The 21,313-nt window shown below is 39.7% G+C and overlaps 1 pseudogene; it reads right to left on the bottom strand.

Moving 5' to 3' along the window:
• Positions 1-9,435: 9,435 nt before the first annotated feature.
• Positions 9,436-20,016, bottom strand: LOC133823946 (glycine--tRNA ligase, mitochondrial 1-like; annotated as a pseudogene).
• Positions 20,017-21,313: the final 1,297 nt, after the last annotated feature.

Here is a 21,313-nt window from a genome sequence, read left to right on the forward strand (position 1 = left end):
GTATTATTTTCTATTAATTTAATTAATTAAATAATTATTTAAATCCTTTATCAAATTCATTATTTATAATTTGAACATTGATTTAAACTTATTTATTAATTTAGATACCAATTTATCTTAATTAATAAATCTGCCATAATTTCTCTTTTCTTCTCAAAATTACACAACTCTGTGAAACTATTCAAAATTGACCTGGTCAACTTTGATGATTCTAATTGATGATTAAATCAATTAATTGAGACTATCTAGATGATTTTATCCAAGGTACAATGGGGACCATGGGCCTATGAAATCAAGCTCCAATAAATTATCATAAATCTAACAAATAAATTTACTAACTTATTAATTCCTCGTGACTCCACTATAGACTCGGAATTGCACTCTGGAATTCATAGAACGCTTTATAACAAATATAGATACGCTATTAATTATCCATTTTTACAACCATAATTGTCACTCAATCCTCTATAGACGATCTACAATGAGATAGGACTAAAATAGCGTTTTACCCCTCATTGTATTTTATCCTTAAAACACTTAGTTCCTTGTAAATGATATTTCAGTAAACTAATTTAATTACTGAATTGAGATCTCTATCATTTAACACCTTGAACCAAACTAAAAGGAAACCATCGTTTCACTTCTTCATCAAACGCTATAGATGTTCATATCTATGATCAACACTCCCACTCAATTATACTACCGAGTTCCCAAGATGTAAGTATGGGCTAGTCCGTAGGGTAAGCTCGTAACGAATAAGTCAAAGAACTCAAATAATACAACCAGTTAGAATAATAACCACTCAGAATTGAGATTGAATTGACCTATGGTCAACTATATGATATGACTAGAATAGATAATAACGGTATGTTTACTTATCTTATCAACTGTCAATATCGGTCCTGTCCGATGTAACAAATACATCCGATCTTATCTACTTTGCTAATGTTCTGGAAAGAATATAACACTGTAATGTGTAAATAGATCATATCGTAGATTGGAAAGTTAGTGTAAATCTTGTGCACTGACTAATCTTAGGAGTAACTTATTTTGAACATATAATCATATTTATATTCTACTGTGATTACGTCACTATAAATAAGATTAGCTATATTCTCGGGATTTAATAGAAGTTTATATTAAACAAATAATCATGAAAATAAAACATGTGAGCAAAGTGATTGACCAAGTCAAAAAATGATTTCTATTCTTTTATTGATAATAAAATGAGATTACAAAGAATTTGGGTTTTAATTAGGACATAAAACCCCAACACATGGCCTGTTGTGTGTTATGTGCTATCTATATGTTATGTGGACCGTTGTTTATGGTTGGCTGATGTGATTGGGAGGTGGTTTTGGATGTTGTTATCATGCCTGATGAGCGACGTCGTTGATTGCAGGCATATTTGTTGAGATGCCTCGACAATCATCTAGACTCCGTGGCAGTAAGGCCGAGGGTGACAACCAGGGTCAGGACCCTCCACCTGCCCCACAGAATAGGCAACAGATGTTTTCCAAAATGGAAGCAAGACTGCAACGAACAGAGGAAGAACTTCGACAGTTGAGGCAGCAGGTCCCTCCACAGGTCACTGCGTTGCCGGTTTAGTAGGTTGTGGCGCCAGTGCCAGTTCAACCTGTTGCGGAGAACAGGTGGGAACCTTTATATGTGAGCTTGAGGAAGCAGCATCCCCCCACCTTTGAGGGTGGAGCAGACCCACTGTGGGAAGAGCAGTGGATGAATATGATTGGCTCTATCCTGTATTTCGTGATGGTCAAGGGGAACAAGAGGGTAGCTTGTGCTAGCTACATGTTCAGAGAGGATGCCCGCATCTGGTGGGATGTAGTAGTTCAGAGGAGGAATGTGGTAGTCATGACCTGGGAAGAGTTCAAAAACATATTCAACGAGAAGTATAATAGTGTTGCAGTCCGAGCTGTGAAGGTTGACGAGTTCATCAACCTGACTCAGAATCGGTTGACCGTAACTGAGTATGCTTTGAGATTTGACCGGTTAGCGAAGTTTGCGCCGAATTTGGTGCAGAAGGATGCGGCAAGGAGAGACAGGTTTGTACAGGGGTTGAATGTCATGATCTCCCGTGATGTAAAGATCACTTTGGATCCAGAGACTACTACCTATGCTCAGTTTGTAGACAAGCCCCTTACAACTGAGGGGGCCGAGGACCAGATTTGGAGAGAGAGCGATGTTAGGCGCGATGCTAGGAGGACAATGCCTCCTTTTATTGGATCTAGTTGAGGTAGTTGCTCCAGTGAACAAAAGAGAAAGGCCCCAGATTCTTTTGTCCCTCCTGGCTCGGATAGGAGGGCACGAGGTATTTTTGGTGGCCGTCAGGGCAGATGTGACAACTGGAGGAGCTTTCCAGTGTGTCCACGGTATAGACGATGACACCAGGGTGAGTGCAGGATTAGGGCCTGCTTTATCTGTGGGAGTGCCAATCATCTGAGGAAGGACTTCCCACAAGCCAGGAAAGAGGAGCTGAAGCACGGTGACAGTCTCGCTCCTACCAGAGTGTTTACTTTGACTCAGAATGAGGCGGAGGCTAGCCCCTTGGTTGTGAAAGGTCAAATTTCTAGTGCTGGTTCTTCTTATACTGCATTGTTTTATTCGGGAGCTACTCATTCGTTTGTGTCTGCTAGAGTGATAGATCAGCTGTGTAGACCTAGTGTTTTGTATGCTAGGGGTTTTCAGACTTTGTTGCCAACTGGGGAACTGGTAGTCTCTAGGAGATGGATTAGAGCTTTACCAGTAGAGGTAGATGGTAGGGAATTGTTTGCTGATCTGATTGAGCTTGCGATGGATGACTTCGACATGATCCTAGGGATGGATTGGATATTGAAGTATGGGGCGACGATTGAGTGCAAGCGCAGGATGGTGACTTTTGAACCAGAAGGGGAGGTACCCTTTGTATTTGTGGGGACAGTTGGTGGACCGCGAATACCTATGATTTCAGCACTGAAGGCTAGGGACCTGATGCAGGAAGGTTGCATGGGATTCCTAGCGAATGTTGTCGATACCTCTAGGGTTGTGTCGGTTGGACTGGGTGAGACCAGATTGGTATGTGAGTTTCCAGATTTTGTTATACAGTTGGCACCAGGGGCGGAGCCAGTATCTAGGACACCCTATAGAATGGCTCCGGCAGAGTTGAAGGAGTTGAAGATTCAGTTGCAGGGGTTACTAGATTTGGGGTTCATCAGACCGAGTTTCTCGCCATGGGGTGCTTCAATGTTGTTTGTCAAGAAGAATGATGGATCTCTTAGGATGTGTATTGACTACAGGGAGCTGAATAAGTTGACCATTAAGAACAAGTATCCACTGCCTAGGATCGACGATTTTTTTGACCAGCTACAGGGAAGAACAGTGTTTTCCAAGATAGATCTCCGATCAGGTTACCACCAGTTAGGGATTAAGGAAGAGGACATACCAAAGACTGCTGTAACGACCCAAAATCACTAATATGGCTTAAGGGCCTTGATTAGTGTGTCGGGAGGGCATAATTGGCTTATGTGTGTGTTTATTAAGTTAACGTGTGATTATATGATGAACATGTTGTATGGTTATATGAATGTAAATGTGATTATATGTTATATTTGTGAGAACCACATTATTATGTGGGTAAGTCTGCAGCGTGCGACTCGAGGCGATTCTAGGGAGCTAGTTAGCGGGAAGTCACAACGGGGCTTAATATTTGACTTGGGGCAAGTCAAGGGGTGATTCTGGTATTAGATGATTATTTAGGTTATCGGGTTATGGAAATAAATATATGGAGATATATTTGAGGTTAGCAAGCCTAGGCGAGAATATTGGGGAATTTTACCATTTTTCCCTCGGGGAAATTTTCGGTACCCCGAGCCTCGGGATTGATTTAATTAGCTAAGATTAGACTAAGTAAACAGTATACATTAGAACAAAAGAAGGAAACCGACCCATTTTTACTTCTCTCTTCCTTCTCTTTCCTCTCTCAAGAAAGCTATAGAAGCCTAAGGAGAATCAGCTGGAATTATGTGTTTTGTGTTGAATTTATGAGTAATTAGGTTAGTTCTAACCAAGGAACACTCAACAAGGATCAAGGTAAGAATTGAATCTCATTCTTGGGAATTATAATTATGAGTTTTGGTTGAGTATTAAAAGTGTTTATGGTTTTGATGATTAAGGGCTGAATTGAAGCTGAGATGCTTGGGTTTTAGCTTAGAAATTGTTAAGGAGGGGGTTCATCAAAGGAGGTAAGCTTCAATTCATATTTTAAAGCTTAAATTCTGAGTTTGCATGACTGGTTTTAGAGTTTTTGAGCTATTGGGTTTCAGAAATCAAAATGGGATTTTAATGAGTTTTTAAACTAGGTTTCTGTTGGATTTAGTTGTTGGAGCCATGTTGGGAGTCTTGTGATCAATGGGTTTTGGAATTAGGGTGCTTTTGGGTGGTTTTTGGCAAGGTTGGGAGGCTACAAATGGTGGTTTTTCTGGGTACGAAGGGTTGGGCTGTGGCTCTGTTCTAGCGTGTCGCGGCCCTGCGAAGTAAGGAAGAACCAAGGAGGCTCTTCAGTGAGGAAGCGTCGCGGAGCCAAGGATGATAAGCAGTACTGAAGTTCAACTGTGTTCTCATGGCCCTCTGTAGACTTCCCTAGAAGTTGGAAGTGAAAGTGGGGTCCCGATCTGACACGATCGACCTCGGTGCTCCATGGAGGCGCACGATCTCTCTCACGTATAGATCTGCATACAAGTCAACTGTACAAGTAGTCCTTACTGGTAAGAAGTGAGCTGACTTGGTGTAGAGATCCACAATAACCCATACTGAATCATGTTGACCCACAGTCATGGGTAATCCCACCATGAAATCCATCGTGATGTCCTCCCATTTCCACTCTGGGATATCTAAAGGCTGCAATAACCCTGCTGGCCTCTAATGCTCAGCCTTGACCTATTGACATGTCAAGCACTTAGCCACATACTCTTCTACATCCATCTTCATCCCAGGCCACCAATACAATGATCTCACATCTTGATACATCTTCGTATTGCCTGCATGCAAAGAATAAGGTGTAGTATGAGATTCATCCAGAATCTCTCGTCTCATAGCAGTGTCCAACGGAACACATATCCATCCTTTGTATCTCAACAAACCTATATCAGACACTGTTTAATCTCTGGACACTTCAGCTAAAACATCCTCTCTGATCTTGGTCAGTTGTGGATCACTCAACTAACCCTCCTTGATTCTTTCCAACGATGTAGATTGTAGCGTAATGTTGGCCAACTGGCCCACTAGCAACTCTATGCCAGCTCTGGCCATATCCTCTGCTAACTCTCTTGATTCTCCCACTGTAAGTCTGTCCCGGACCCTTCCATCTTAAAGCATCAGCTACCACGTTGGCCTTTCCTGGATGATACAAGATCTCACAATCATAATCTTTTACCAATTCCAGCCAACGCCTTTGTCTCATGTTCAAGTCTTTCTGCGTGAAGAAGTACTTCAGGCTCATGTGTTCAGTATAGATCTTACACTTCTCCCCATAAAAGTAATGCCTCCATACCTTTAATGCAAAGACCACAGCCGCCAACTCTAAATCATGAGTGGGGTACCTCTATTCATATTCTTTCTGCTGACGTGAGGCATAAGCAATCACCTTCCCTGACTGCATCAGAACACAACCCAAACCCTAATGTGAGGCACCATAGTATATCACAAAATTCTTCTGATCTGTTGGAACGCTCAGAACTGGAGCTGTAATCAACCTCTGCTTCAATTCCTGGAAGTAGTTCTCACACCTGTCTGACCACACAAACCTTTGATTCTTGCATGTCAGCTTAGTCGATGAAGTGTCAATCTTTGAGAACCCTTCCATGAAACGTCTGTAATAACCTGCCAATCCAAGGAAACTCCTAACTTCATAAGCACTCTTAGGCCTTGGCCAATCCCTGACCGCCTCAATCTTGGCTGGATCAACTTTAATCCCCTCCTTACTGACAATGTGCCCAAGGAAAGTTACTTGAGATAACCAGAACTCACACTTCTTTAACTTTGCAAAAAATATGTGCTCCCTCAGTCTCTGTAGAACCAACCTCAGATGCTGTCCATGCTCTGACTCTGACTGAGAATAAACCAGAATATCATCGATGAAGACGATCACAAACTAGTCCAAATAATCCTTGAACACTTTCTTCATCAAATCCAGAAAAGTAGCTGGGGCATTAGTCAATCCAAAAGACATGACTAAGAACTCATAATGCCCATATCTAGTGCGAAAAGAAGTCTTCAGTATTTCTCCCTCCTTGACCCGCAACTAATGATAACCAGATCGAAGCTCTGTCTTTGAGAATACCCTTTTACCTTGCAACTGGTCAAACAAATCATCTATCCTTGGTAGAGGATACTTGTTATTAATTGTTAACTTGTTCAGTTCTCTGTAATCAATGCACATCCTCAGAGAACCATCTTTCTTCTTCACAAACAGAACGGGTGCACCCCAAGGTGAGAAACTATGTCTGATAAACCTAAGTCTTATAGCTCCTGTAGTTGTACTTTCAATTCTTTCAACTCTGCTGGAGCCATTCTGTAAGGTTCTCTAGAGACTGGCTCCGTCCCTGGTGCCAATTCTATCACAAATTAAATCTCTCTGTGTGGTGGCAACCCCGGTAATCTTCTGGAAATACATCCAGAAACTCACAGATGAGCCTGGTCTCCTCTGGCCTCACTGGCATGACCTGAGTGGTGTCAACCACACTGGCTAAAAATCATATGTAACCTCTTTGCAATAGATCTCTAGCCCTAAAAAAATCGTAGGTATACGGGGTCCATGCACAGTACCAACAAACATAAAAAGATCCTCACCTTCAGGCTCAAAGGTGACCGTCTTCCTTCTGTAATCTATGGTTGCCCCATACTTCACTAACTAGTCCATACCCAGAATCATATCAAAGTCAGTCATAACTAACTTTATCAAATCCACTGACAATTTTCTGCCCTCTACTGTCATTGGCAAAGATCTAACCCATCTTGTTGATACTACTTACTCCTTAGTGGGTAACAAGGTCCCTAACCCCACAGCATAATAATCACATGGTCTACACAGTCTATCAATAATTCTAATAGTAACAAAAGAATGTGTAGTACCAAAATCAATCAAAACAGTATAAGGGGTTCTAGCACTAAAAAGCTAACCAATAATTAATGAGGGTGAAGCCTCAGCTTCTGCTTTATTCAATGCGTACACTCGAGTTGGGGCTGAGCTGTCCGCCTTTCTAGGTTATTCCTTTCTTGCTTTTGGGAAATCTTTCTTGAAATGTCCCACTGCCCCCACACAAGAAGCAAGCCTTTGCCCTACCCTCTCCCATGTGGCGCCTCTTGCACCTAGGGCACTCAGGATAATTTTTCCAGGCCTCACTGCTACCCTGGCGGCCAACTGAAATACCACGCAGTCACCTGTTAGGGCTTGGAGCTGGGAAGGTGTTGCCAACCTTCGTCTTTTGATCACTAGGGCCTCCACCCCTACCTGAACCCACAAATGGAGGTCCTGCCCTCCTAAACTCTCTTTTGTCTACATTGTCCCACCAGATCCTATTCTCTGCGCTCTCAGCTATGAGCGCCTTCTCAACCACCTGTACATAAGTAGTAACTCCAGCCACAGTGGTGATACGAACATCCCGTGCTAATCTAGGTTGTAGCCCCTGGATAATCCTCTCCCTTCTAGTCCCATCAGTGGGCACCAGCTCCATGGAAAACTTTGCCAATCTATCAAACTTCAGAGTATATTCAGTCACTGATAGACTCCCCTGAAGTAATCTGCTGAAATCTTCAGCCTTTGCAGCCCTAATGGCATCATTATATTACTTCTCATTTAACAGAGTCTGAAATTCTTCCCAACTCAGGGCATTAACGTTTCTGGTCTGGGATATAACTTCCAACCCAATTCAGGCATCCTCCCAAAACATGCATGTGGCACATGCCACCCTGTCATTACCAGACACCCTCATAAAGTCAAGGATGGTTGTAATCACGCTCATACATTGCTCAGCCTTAGCTGGATCTGCACTGCCCTCAAAAACTAAAGGCTGCTGTTTCCTGAACCTTTCATAAAGACGTTGGTACCGTTGCAACTGGTGCCTCAGGCAAAACATTCCCTGCAGGAACCTGTTTTTTCTCAGGAGGCGGATTTCTTCACTACAAGAAAAAATGCTTTTAATATCACCGAAAATGTGTGATCAAAACATACGATAACACTTTCTGATGTGTTAAGACCGACTATGTTATCGTAGTTCAGGGTACTTTACATAACACTTTATTAGTGTTATACAGATGTGTTATTGTACTGTCAACGATAACACAATTTCTGTGTTATTTTAATATATAGATAAGTGTTTAATTATGTTATTTATAGTCGATTATATAACACTTTTTTGTGTGTTATACTACACTTTAGTATAACACTTTTTTTGTGTTATACTACACTTTAGTATAACACTTTTATTGTGTTATACTACACTTTAGTATAACACATTTGTTATATTAGCTTAGAGAAACATAATCTTTTTTTACTTACACAAAACTAGGAAAACAAATATGAAAGTTGAAGCCAAATAAGGTAACATAAATAGATTTTTATTAATTACTCAAATGTAATTACAATATTTAGTCTACTAGTCTAGGCTTAAGAAATCATATTACAACATAATTTATGCCCAATTCAGATTCCTTTATCACTAAATACAAAACAAGAAATGTATACAAAAATTAGTGAAATACATTCTTCCATTCTAAAGGCCTCAACTACAAATGTTGTCAAGAATTGCTCCAAAGAAATCATCTCAATATACCTGGACATTGTAAAAAAAAAGTCCTTTTATTATTAAGAACATAAGACTTAAGCTAGTTTCCACCTGTAAGCATATAAAGTTTAAATTAAATTTGTAATAACTCCAAAACTTGACGAAACAGCAGAGTATAGCAAGATGTAAAATGGAAAAAAAAAAGTGGAGCAACTAAGGCAAGTTGAGTAGAAAGAAGGGAAAAAATACACACACACACACAGTAGGGCAGAGATATTCTTACAATAGGATGTGCCAACAGCTCGCCAAAGTTGTAGATATTATCCCCAAGCAGTGCTGAAAGTGATAAACCAAATGCCAAGTCCTAAAAAATTGTACAAAAAAATCAAAATACTGAAACTAACAGTCAAAACAGCTGGAAAAGTTTAATGCATGCTGTTGGTCAAACAAAATTTCTCTAAAGAGGCTCCAATTTAGAGAATACATTTTTAAAAAATCTGAATTTATTCTTCTGCCAGGTAACTTATTATTTCAGTTACTCTTTAGTAACTTATTGTATCCACTACTTTTCGAAACCAAATATGTAATAGATAAATATTAACTTATCCACCTGACTGGCTATGTAAGCAGAAAAGAAAATCAAACAAACAGAGTGATATGTCCAAAAGTAAAAAAATAAAAACACATTTTCATTACTTCAAAAGCGTTATTGTACAGTTTGGTAAAAGATATATACTGTAGAAAACATGAAGAAGAAGAAACTATATAGATCATCCTAGTTTCTACACAAAACAATAACATAAAGAAAGATTATAACATAAAAACACAGTGAACTCAACAAAGCCTTTAAAACTTCCTCATCTCATTTCAGAGGAATATGATTAATTCCTGAGACTATTGCAAAGCATTTGAAATAGAATAAATAAAGTCCAAGAAGCCTGTTCCCTTAAGAATACCTTTACTAGTCAATAGCTCAAAATCCAACAACAGCAAGAACCCAATTACAGCTGCCTTCCCATTTATAATCTCATTCTTCCTTGTGAAACCAAATCCTCCTGAGCTCTCATCAACCACCATCCTTACCTATCAAGCAAAAAATATGACATTAAAGAGAAGAAGAAAAAAATACTTACTGTATGAGCACGCAAATCAAATGCAGACCTGTCCGCAATACCTACACACTCAATCCAACCGTAGGAACACTCAATCTCAACATCCCAACAGTCACAAGCATAGTGAGCCATTTCATTTGCAAGGTGCTGGCGGAACCGTAAACGTTCTTCATTTATACCAAGACGAGTGAGGAAAAGATAAACTCTCCCAATGAAGTAGCCGAGAGTTTCATTATTAACAATTCCCTAAGTGACATGTAGCGCTATAATCATCATCACATGCTTAGAGACAAGGGAGCAGAGAAAAGAAGATATTGAATAAAAGTTATGTAAACAAACCCTGGCAACTGCATCACCCATACAAATTTTCTTCACAGACTCGCCAGACATTTGTTCTTCCCTTGGGAACATTAGAAACTCCAATTTTGCAACTTCTACAAAGTTTGGGTGAGATTTGTCTTCGGGATCCACAAAGTGTTCAATCTCAGCAAATGTAAATTCACGAACTCTCAAAAGCCCTTGTCGAGGAGAAATCTGCAGATATATACAGTATTCTTGGAATGAGATATTGTTTAAGGTTTTATTTAAAAAACAAAATGGACCTTGCAACACTATCACAGATCAATGGGACACAGTTTTGGGCACAAAAGAAGCATAGCACTAAGGAAGGCAACAGCTACATTATAGGGCTATTTTCTATTTTTATAAGAAAGGAGAGGACCAAAATACTAGTTACAAAGACCCGTTACCAATTAGAAAAAATATGAGCATCCTATGCAAACATAAGTGCTAAAGTCCAAAGATAAGAAAATTAAGAACCTCATTTCTGAAAGCCTGGCCAATTTGAGCAGTAGCAAAAGGAAGCTTGTTCCCATTGTAATAGTACAAGTCTTTGAAGTTAACAAATATGCCCTGTGCAGTTTCTGGCCGCATGAACCTACAGCAGAGGAGATTTAATTACATACCATTACTGACCAAAGAGGAGTCTTAATAAAAAAGAATCGCTAAGAATAATTAGTACCAAAATGTAACGTGCTCACCCAGGGCTCAAGCTAGATGGGCCTATTGATGTTTGGAACATAAGATTGAATGGATATGGATCAGAAAGTGGATTCTTAGTGTCTGGAGCTGTAATGCCATACTCCTTAAGTTTGGCACCCAGCTCTTCAGCTGAAAGATCATCCAAAACAGCAAGTATGCGCTTCAGTTCTGCATTCTGCAGCCTCCTTGGCAGTTATGGAAAGGTCTTTTTGAAGCTTTTCACTGCAGAAGTCCTTGAGCAGGTGATCGGCATGATAGAAAGTCCCAGTTTTCTCATCTTTAACCATAAGGTCAGTAAATTTATCAACATGACCAGATGCTTTGAGAACAACCTCTGGGGTGACACAGGGACAGTCAACATCCAACATGTTCTCCTCAAGAACAAAATGCTGCAACAACTTACTCCCAATACTATAATCAGCTGCTCTTGCTGCTTGCAAAAGCATTAGAGCTGAAACATATAACACAAACAACAGCTAAACCCGCAACCTGCATAATCGAGCAAAACCAAAGATTGACAAATAACCACCAATAATTTGTAGACTCACTATAAACTGTTAAAGAATAAATTTAATAAGAAAAAAAAAGGGAAAAATTAAATACTGCTCATTAGGAGAAAAAATATCAATCGACATCAACCTTAGTAAGTACATTAAGATTAAAAAAATACAAAAACTGCTATATAAATGATAAACAAAATTACACCATAAAGGACTGACAAAGAAGAGAATAACATACCAGTAATTTGAGATATCAAACGGCTATTAATAAATAAAAAAGGGCTTTTAGAGATGCAACAAACGTTTAAAAATCATTTTAAAACAATCTTTTTTTATACGCTCAAAGCATAATCATGAATTTCATAATTTTCAACTGAAAGGGAAAAATAACATAAATAAGAGAATTAGAGAGGCATAAGAGATTAAAGACAATTCATTTAATTTCTAAAATTTCTTTTCACCATTATCAGATGCAAGAGAATGATAACTTGGGGAAGAAAAAATCAATTTACTCTAGCATATAAAAATAGATTTTGCCACTGTAAGAACATTTTAGAAAAGTAAATTACAAATAAAAGAATTTTAACAAGAAATCATAACTAAATCCATTTTAATAGTATTGTAAAGTATTAGAAATAAATTGTAGACTAAAACTGTCCAATCTAAGATACAAATTCCAGAGAACACATCAAAAGAAGAAAGATATAATACAATTTTACATAGAGAAACAAAATACAATATTTACAACAAAGGTTTGAATAAAAAAAAGTACTGAAAAGAATGAAATCCATTCCCAGAAAAGTATCAATGAGAGTAGACGTTAAACAACAATGTGGTACTCAATCCAACAAGTTCCTCAAGAAAACAACAATGTTGAAGCCACCTTGTAGCAAAACTTGCTAAAAATTCAATCACATCATTCAGAAGGTTAAACCATTACCACTACAACCACTGCCATTGACATTCACCAAAACCACCATAAATGCACTTCCAACAGATAATTTATTCTATCCTTTAGAGAACAACAATAATAATAAGAGTAACGATACGTTGACACAAAATATGCAGCAAATGGCCTTTGGAGGCTTATAATGAATGTTGATAATGGTGGGAGCAGAAAGATAAAACCAAACCGAAGACTCGTGTGTAAAATTATCATCATCAGGCCAAAAAAAAAGTTCATAATCTAAGAAGCAAAGATGGGCCAAAATAGATATCGACAAAATCAAATCCAATGTAAACAAGAATGCACTGCAAACAGGTTCAAGTTACTTGATACAAAAGCATCAAAGGCATTGTCAAGTAGTGTTCAAAAACATGCATTATAAAACAGATTAATAATAAAGGTAATCCTTAAATAATTCTTCCTCTAATCTATTAACAGGTGATAAAGCAAATAAAGCATTATAAAACAGAGAATAACAAACTTAGATATTCAAAAGCCCTCAGATCTCATAAGCTAATATGGTCATTAACAGTGTACATGAGAATTTTCATTATAAGCCTTAAGAGCACTCACAATAGATTCTGTAAAATAGACTTTTTCTGGTGAAAAAGTAGAGAGAGAGAGAGAGAGCAATATATGTATGTATGTATGTATAGAGAGAGAGAGAGAGAGAGAGAGAGAGAGAGAGAGACAAGGCTTATAATGCAAAACCATGAAACTGCTTCTGAAAATTAGATTTTCCATCACAGGGCAAACTAACAAAAAAAATGACAATATCTTCATATTATTACATAAGGCAATAAAATATATATTTTGTAGCTGTAAAAAGAGACCATTTTAATATATAAATGCCCTAAGAGATTAATGCTAGAAATTCCATGAACATTGAAAATTCATTAAGAACCAATCACATCTTCAAGGTTTAAACACCACCACTTCAACCATCACCTTTGGCATTCACCACCACCAACAGCAAACACAAATCATCATCACCACAGCCAACATGAGAAAATAGTAATAAATAAATAAATAAAATAAAATAAAATAATGGATCATGGTGAGTACCAAAGATGGTGAGAGCAGAAAAGATGGAGGCTCAAAATGAAATCAATGCACATATCAATACAAAAATAAAAGTTTTCATCATCAGGCACAAAGTAATCTAGAAACAAACTAAAGAACCGTGGAAAAAAAAAAGGAAAGTAATCATCAGGCCAAGGCATTGTTTCCAACATTGAGCTTTTCCATCACAGGGCAAAGGATACTACCATTTGTAAAACCCACTAACATTAAAAAGGAAAATACAGTAAAATCAACTTTACAGCTTACAAATAAAAAATCAGTACATAAGTTATATTGTAGACATCATTAGTTACTAATCATGGATTAAGTTCAGTTCGACATTCATATAATTTTTCAAGAGTATAGGATTGAGGAAGAGAGCATAAGGAATGCGACCAGGAACCATCTCAGTGAAGATGTTGACACAGTAAAAATGTCATCACAAATCAGCAACTCAAGTTACATGATCTAAGGATCCCTAATGAATGTGAACAACCATTGAGGAAACACAAATTCATTATGGAAGTAACAAGAGCAACCCATTAAATGTAGACAATGTATTATTAGAGAGCCCTCGGATCTCATAGCTATATCAGATCATTAACAATATTAACCACAGATTATTTTTCAAAGCCCATTTACATCTTCACCCACCTCGTAAGATAGAGAGAGAGAGAGAGAGTAGTAGTAGTAGTAGTCGTAAAGAAGGAAAGAAAGAGACATAGATAGATAGATAGATATGATGGTGGTGGCGGCGATGATGAGGCGGCAAAGATGTAAAGGGCAATTATGAAAAACCAAGGAGAATTTGTTTCCAACAATGAGTTTTTCCATCACAGGGCAGAAACACTATTATACATGATATAATCATCACTAGAAGTCAATTGAAAAGATCATTGAACAATACAATGCAGAAACAAACACGAAAATGAAGTGAAAGTTCCTCCCTTTAAATGGGTAGGTTCATATAAAGCTTTCTAAGCTGCATGTCCATCAATTAACGCATTAAAAAAACTACTCATAAAAATATTCCATCATCTATTAAAGAACCCATTAACATACCAAACCAGAACAACAAAATAAACATTGAGTGATAAAAATGCAAAGAAAAAAGCTCAAACTAGAGCCATAATCATAGAGACTGAGTTCAGTTGGAAATTAAATATGATTTTTCAAGAGAATGCGAGTGAGGACGAGAGCTTAAGGATTGCAAAACATAGGTAGAGCAAGAGTATGAGAGACAATTAAATTTGCAATACAAACAACCAGAAACTAACAGAAGGATTCACCATTTGTATCGGCTAAATCCAAAGAATAACAAAGAAAACTAGAGAAAATATATAGAACAAGGATCTCCCTATATGTCTCCTTGGTTTTACTAAGACCATCCTTAAAGACTTCTATAATACCACTTCACGATTGAGACCTCCACACATCCTCAACCCTGAGCCAAACACAAAAACAGAGAAGAGAGAGAAAGAAAAAAAACAAAAGCAGAATGAGAAGAGATACACACACAAAAAAAGAGAGAGAGATTAACCTAAACACAACACACAATAAACAATAAACAATTGCAGAAATGCATTTAAATTTGATGCTTGACATTTTAACTGATATACCTCTAAAGGATTAAGCTAGGCCACTGAACCATCAACATTTCAAAACTATATATATTCAAGTTTATTCAACATATGACAATGGAATTAACTATCATTTTCCAAGAGCATAAAATAGAGCCATTTTGATAACCAAACTTATCAAATTAAAATACATGCTTCTCCTCCATACCATTCCATACCTGTTAAGAATCGACTCCAAGTGATGATGCAATAGGAGAAACGCAGGGGAACCAATATCAGCGTCTACCATCTCTATGGCCATCATCAATCATTGCAAGACCTTCCTGTAGAATTCATTTTTAAACGGTTCCAAGTCAGATTTTAATCACATAACAAGAATAGGGTAGGAAAATAAAGCAAAAATAGCATAAAAACTTACATCTAGCAAAGTATCAAGTGCATCGGTTGCACGACCAGTGGTCCAAGAAAGCCGCCTTTCAACTTCATGAATGGTGGGCTCGCACTGGGTCGAAGGCACAGAGAGGTGGGCTCGCACCTGGGGTCACTTGGTTCGGGGGTTGGGTTCACGAGTGCCTGAGATTTGGAGCTTGGCTCGGAGAAAAACGGGTGTGAGGATGGTGGTTAGGTGGTCGAAGCTGAGGATGATGGTGGTTACGGGAGTGCGGCTAGGGCGAAGGGAAGAGAGAGACGAGAAGGATAAGGGGAAAAAAGGTATGAGAATTGGGTCTCTCTCGGGTCTCACAAATTTTGAGGTCAGAAATGAAAAAAAATCTAAGTGGCGCGCGCAGGATGGTGTATTATTACCGCCCTTTTTTTTTCACAAAGTGGCCCATTATAGTACTCTAGCATAACACTTTTTTATTAGTATTATATTCATGTGTTATGGAAATGGGTATTTGGTGTAGTGCTTCTTCCTGCCTCAATACTCTGGCCTATAAGTCAGCAAACAACTGTCGCTAGTTTTCAGGAACTGACTGTGGAATCTGACTCTGGTCATTCTCTTGACCATGTTATCATTCTGGGCCTGATCATCTTGGCCAGCTGATGAATATGCATGCCTTGGAATCATTCTTATAGCTTATAATGTGCTGAAATAATCAATGCGGCCAATTAGGTAGTGATAACTAAACCTCTTACTGCCTCACAGTCCAAGAACAAGCAGATATTCATCCATGTTCCACAATCATACAGATAAACAAATTGATACATGATCATAACATTTAGCATTTAACACTTATCAGCTAATAGTTCAATGATTAACAATACTAATAAGCATGTCATAGCAATATCAGTACTAATAAGCACGTTCTTGCTTATGATGCAGTAGTCAAGGCCAGCCTTATTAATGTATCTCATGTAGGCAGATAAAGCATTTATATTTATTTAAGCAGTTAAACACATAACAACATAAATAGTTACCAAACCATGAGTCGAGCTTGACTTCAGTGGCGAGTGTACATGCCCAGCCAGTCTACAGGAACCCTAAACCTTGGCACGCTCTAATACCAAGTTGTAACGCCTTGGTTACTCCAAGACCGTTACTGTGAAATTTAAACAATGCTTAACTCACTAAACGATTCATTAGGTTATAAATGTGTATCTAGGAGTTATTAATAGGCTAAGGTGAAAAATCTCAATCAAAAGGGGTGGATATATTTTATTTAAAACATCAAAATTGTACATGGGCCCATAAAATGTTATTTACAATCCAAAATGGTCATTACATATAAAATTACAACCCGCCAACCTAAGTGGAAAAATATAGAGTTAACCACTAGTTCCCCTGAGAAACACCTTGGCCGTGGTGGTCAAGCGGCCGCATATGTACACATCGCCACCTAAGCTCTCCACTCAAGGCTGGGTGAGCTTTTCTTTCCCTTTACTTGCACCACATAGCACCCGTGAGCCAAGCCTTAGCAAGAAAACTTATTACTGCATGTATACAATATCAATAAATGATTATGATAATCATACTGGAGCTTGCAGCCCAATCAGATAAGTGAAAATCAATAAATGATTATGGTAATCATTCTAGGGCTTGCAGCCCAATCATATAAGTGACTATTGAGTCACACACTGTGCACGTGACTAATAAGTCAACCTCTAAGGATCTATTCCCTGTATAGATGACTAATAAGTCCATCTCTAAGGTTCTGCTCCTTAAATAGATGGCTAATAAGTCCATCTCTGGGGTTCTGCTTCCTAAGCCATGTAACGTGTCGGTCACCTTAGCCTTTTGGCTCTGGATCTAAGTAACTAGCCTTTAGACTAGACAAGCGCTTTTGTTTTCATCGAACTTAAGGTTAGTCAAGCATTTCATGCTTATGTTGATAATGCTTATGTCGATTAGATCTAATCTTTTCGGCTTGCGTTAAACACGCTAATACCGTTCTTAACTCATAGGTCAATTCCATACGACCGGTGCTCAATACTACTGCCGAACTTGACTAATAAGTCACAGCTTCACAATCAATACTGACACCATTGCCATTTCCTGACTCATAGATCAGTGTCATACACAGATAAGCAAAACTGCTAAGCATTTAATATGCATTCCATATATACAAATAGAGCACTCAACATGCCTCATCAATAACCATGCATGTCACATACTGGGTGCAGTTTAAAGGACTGGCTTGTATTAAATTTTACTTTTTACAAGTTTTGCAAAAAGGGTTAGCCACGTTGTATGGCTAATCGCTTATAAATGTAAGATCTTTTTTAAGATCACTCGTAAAGACACGTTTAGTCCATTTTTAATACGAGATTATAAGGGACTGTGCGCAGCCAGTCATTCTTGCCAACTTTTGTAAATTTATTTTTACAAGTATTTGTTCATTACGTGTGTTGTTTTGCTGTATTACAAGTGTTAAATTTTTCAACGAGCAGTAATGTTCGCTCAAGTCGTGGTCAAGGCAAGTGACCAAGGACCTAAAGCTCCTCGATCACTTGGGGGGCATATAAGGTACATTGATAGAAAAGTGTACCACCATGAGGTACGTAAACACATGAACAAAATAAGTGAAAGCATGCTTCGGTACTTAGAGCAATTTTCAAAAATATTTTGAAAAAAGCAAACCAAAGTACTATGCTAAGTTCGGTCATGCGAACAAGTATTATAATAAAAGATTATAATATCAGAGGCAAACATTTACACCGCGAGCATTAGTGCTCCGATGTAAGTATGAAATTAAAAGAAAAAAAAAACCTTTACACCGCGAGCAGTACTGCTCAGATGTAATTGTTCTAGCATAAGAAAAAGAGCTGCCCTCGCAGCAATAAAAGAAAAAAGATTGTCTTTACAAAAAGACCCGTGGGCCATAAAGCTGAAAAAATAAATATTAATTTTGCTGGGGGGCAGGAGGGTCTTCTGGATTAGGAGCATTTTGATCAGCTGGAGGTTTAGCCACAGCAGCAGCAGCAGGAGTTTGGGCCTTGGCTTTCTCTTTTGCCTCCAGCCAAGCAGCACACTGCGCCATCAGCGTCTTTTGCAACTGCTCGGAGAGATAGCTAATATCTGCCTCCCAATTGTGTTTCCAGAAGTCATAGAAGCAGAGGAAGGTGGCTTCCTTATACTTCTTCAGAGTTTTAACTCTGTCCTCCTCGAGCTCGCACACCCGTTCCTCAAGCTTCTTTACCTCATCCCTGCTGGCGGTCAGATCGAGTGTGAGCTGTTTACACTCTTGGGTGTTGAGTTTGCAATTCTCCTTCCATTTGTGCCGCTTGTCGATGGCTTTATTCCGAGCCTCTTCACTCTCCTGAAGCTCTTGGGTAAGAGTAGATTGGTCCTCGCATAGCTACTCGTTCAGCTTAGCCAACTCCTTGTTCTCCACAAGCAACTTGTTGTTTTCCTCGAGCAGCTTGGTCTTCTCATCCTCAAGCGCTTGCATAGCCTGGGCAAGCCTGGAGTCAAAGTTTCTCTCTCGAGAGACCATTGCCCCAGCTCGGCGCCAGCTAGCAGTCAAGGAAAAAAACCCCTGAAGAAAAAATGAGTTAAGAAATGAAGTTTAGCATAAATGACAAAGCAGCAAAAGACGACTTACACTGGCTATCTCGTTCAACCCTCTGTTAATGATTTCGTTGATATCCATTGTGGCAGTGTCATTGATGGCAACCTGGTAGCGCTTATGCTTGGAGAGCCGATATATTCTCTCCCTGGCCATGCCAACTATGTGGCTGGGCAGGGAGCCTTCGGACAAGTGGTCCGTGGTCTCTTTGTCTACGGCCTTTGAGGAAGACCGAGGATCGGCAGGCGTGGGAGTTTGTTGCTCGGGGACAGGCGGATGTGTTAAGTCCTCTTTGGAGGGGGCGTCAGTGGGAGCATCTTCTGTTTGGGCCTTCTTCGAAGGGGTCTTGCTACTTTCCCCACGAGCTCTTTTGTTGTCCTTCTTCTTGACAGAAGCTTCAGCAGCAGCTTGGTAGTGTGCAAAGAAGTCCCCGGGGTCCATGCCTGCACAAAGAATGACATTTCAAACGATGAGATTAAAGGGTCGCAGAGAAACAGAGGTTAGAGTATAAGAGTTGCAAAAGTAAGGTACCCGAGCTACACCTACTGGTCGTAACATTATCTACTGAACTACCTAGTTCCTGGAAGAAATCTGAATTTAAAGAAGGAGCGTTCCTAAAGTTGTCGTCCCCATCAAATAGGTGGATGGGAATTGGTAAGTTATTTAAAAACGAGAATGGTGTACCGTATACATCCGACGAGTCATCAGACTGTTCGACAGGCTCAGCAGCCTTTTGCTTCCCCTTGGCCTTGGGGATCGACGGTTCTGCTGCTCGGTGGGGAGCAGCAGGTTCCCTGATTGTAACCCCAGTTGGCCTCCTCCTAGGAGGAGGTGACTGAGGTTGCTGCTCGGGACCCTGCTCACGTCCCACGCCAGCATGGACACCACTCGCCGCAGGTTTGCTGGTCGCAAGAGGGGAGCCCTTAAGGCCAGCCAACCTAAGGTTAGCCTCAGTGATCAAGTTTTTAACACTCTTAGCAGCATTGGACATGACGGCTAAGAGTGCTGCCCTCGACTCCATTCCTGGAGTGGGGGTTGGGCGCAACCATGGACCTGGAGTACAGTGGAACAGTAAAGTATTATGACAAGGAAGATTTAAAGGGAAAGAACTACTGGTTTAAGGCTCGTTATTCCCCTTACCTCCTCGGATGAATGCCAGGTTGTCCGCAACAATGTCAGGTGTGAGAAAGTACTCCAGATGATACTTCCCCACATTGGAGATATGGGTGGTCTCGGACAGGAAGGTGCGTCCGGTCTCCTGATGGAAAAAATGGAAGAACCCCGTACCGTCTTGGTTGGGGTTGGACTTGAGGTCAAATAGATAATTGACCTCATGAGGGGAGGGGGCTAGCCATTTCTTGAGTTTGTAAAGGATATAGAGCGCGGTCAGCATCCTATATCCGTTCGGGGTAATCTGAAAAGGGGCCACCCCGAAGTAATTAACCACCCCTTGGAAAAATGAATGCAGAGGCAAGGTGGCACCCGCCTCAATGTGGTATCTCGACCAGGCGCTATAAGCCCCCCTTGGCAGGTTGGCTCGCTGGTCGATGGTAGGTCTGACTAGGGTCACTCCCGTCAGATTATACTTATTTAAATAATTGGAGACCATACGAATGGTCACCGTGCTCGGAGATACCACGTGCCACTCGACAGCCGGCTGGTTGGCATGACGAGGACGGGCACGTGCCTGAACTTTGGTCTCAGGAGGGAATTCTCCTCGACCACTGGTCGAGGGGGCATCAGCAGGAGGCTGACTTGGAGAAGGGTTGCATCTTTTTTTGGCCTTGGTTTTTATTCTGGCCATTTTCTGGGTAAGAGCTGGTGGAGGATTTGGGTTAGAACGTGAAAATGGAATTTCTAGAATCAACATGGATGGATTCTCTTCGCCTTCGAGCAGTTGGGCTAAGAGTTCGTCTTCGATAGGTCTTTCCCCCCCCCCCCCCCCCCTCCCCTAAGGGTCTTGCATATGAACTGCAAACAGACAATGGAGGAGATAAGACACAATCCGCGAATTAGTGTGGGGAAGCTGGGATAACGTTGCTCGTGCCTAAATAGCCAGCAGCATCCTAATCCTACGCTAACTTCAACGTGGGTAAATAAAAAAAAAAAAAAAAAAAGGAAAGAAGAACATTTTCTGAAAAGAACTTTTTTCAACTCCTAAAGGGCGGGAAAAAATTTCAGTTTTTTTGTCTAGCTTAAAGGTTGAATCTTTCGACAACCTAACGCCCCAAATCAGAAACTCTATCTATCAAAGTATTGATCTAACCCATACAAGGCATAAAGGCGCG

This window comes from Humulus lupulus, chromosome 3 (assembly GCF_963169125.1).
Source record: "Humulus lupulus chromosome 3, drHumLupu1.1, whole genome shotgun sequence".
In the NCBI taxonomy this organism is placed as follows: Eukaryota; Viridiplantae; Streptophyta; class Magnoliopsida; order Rosales; family Cannabaceae; genus Humulus; species Humulus lupulus.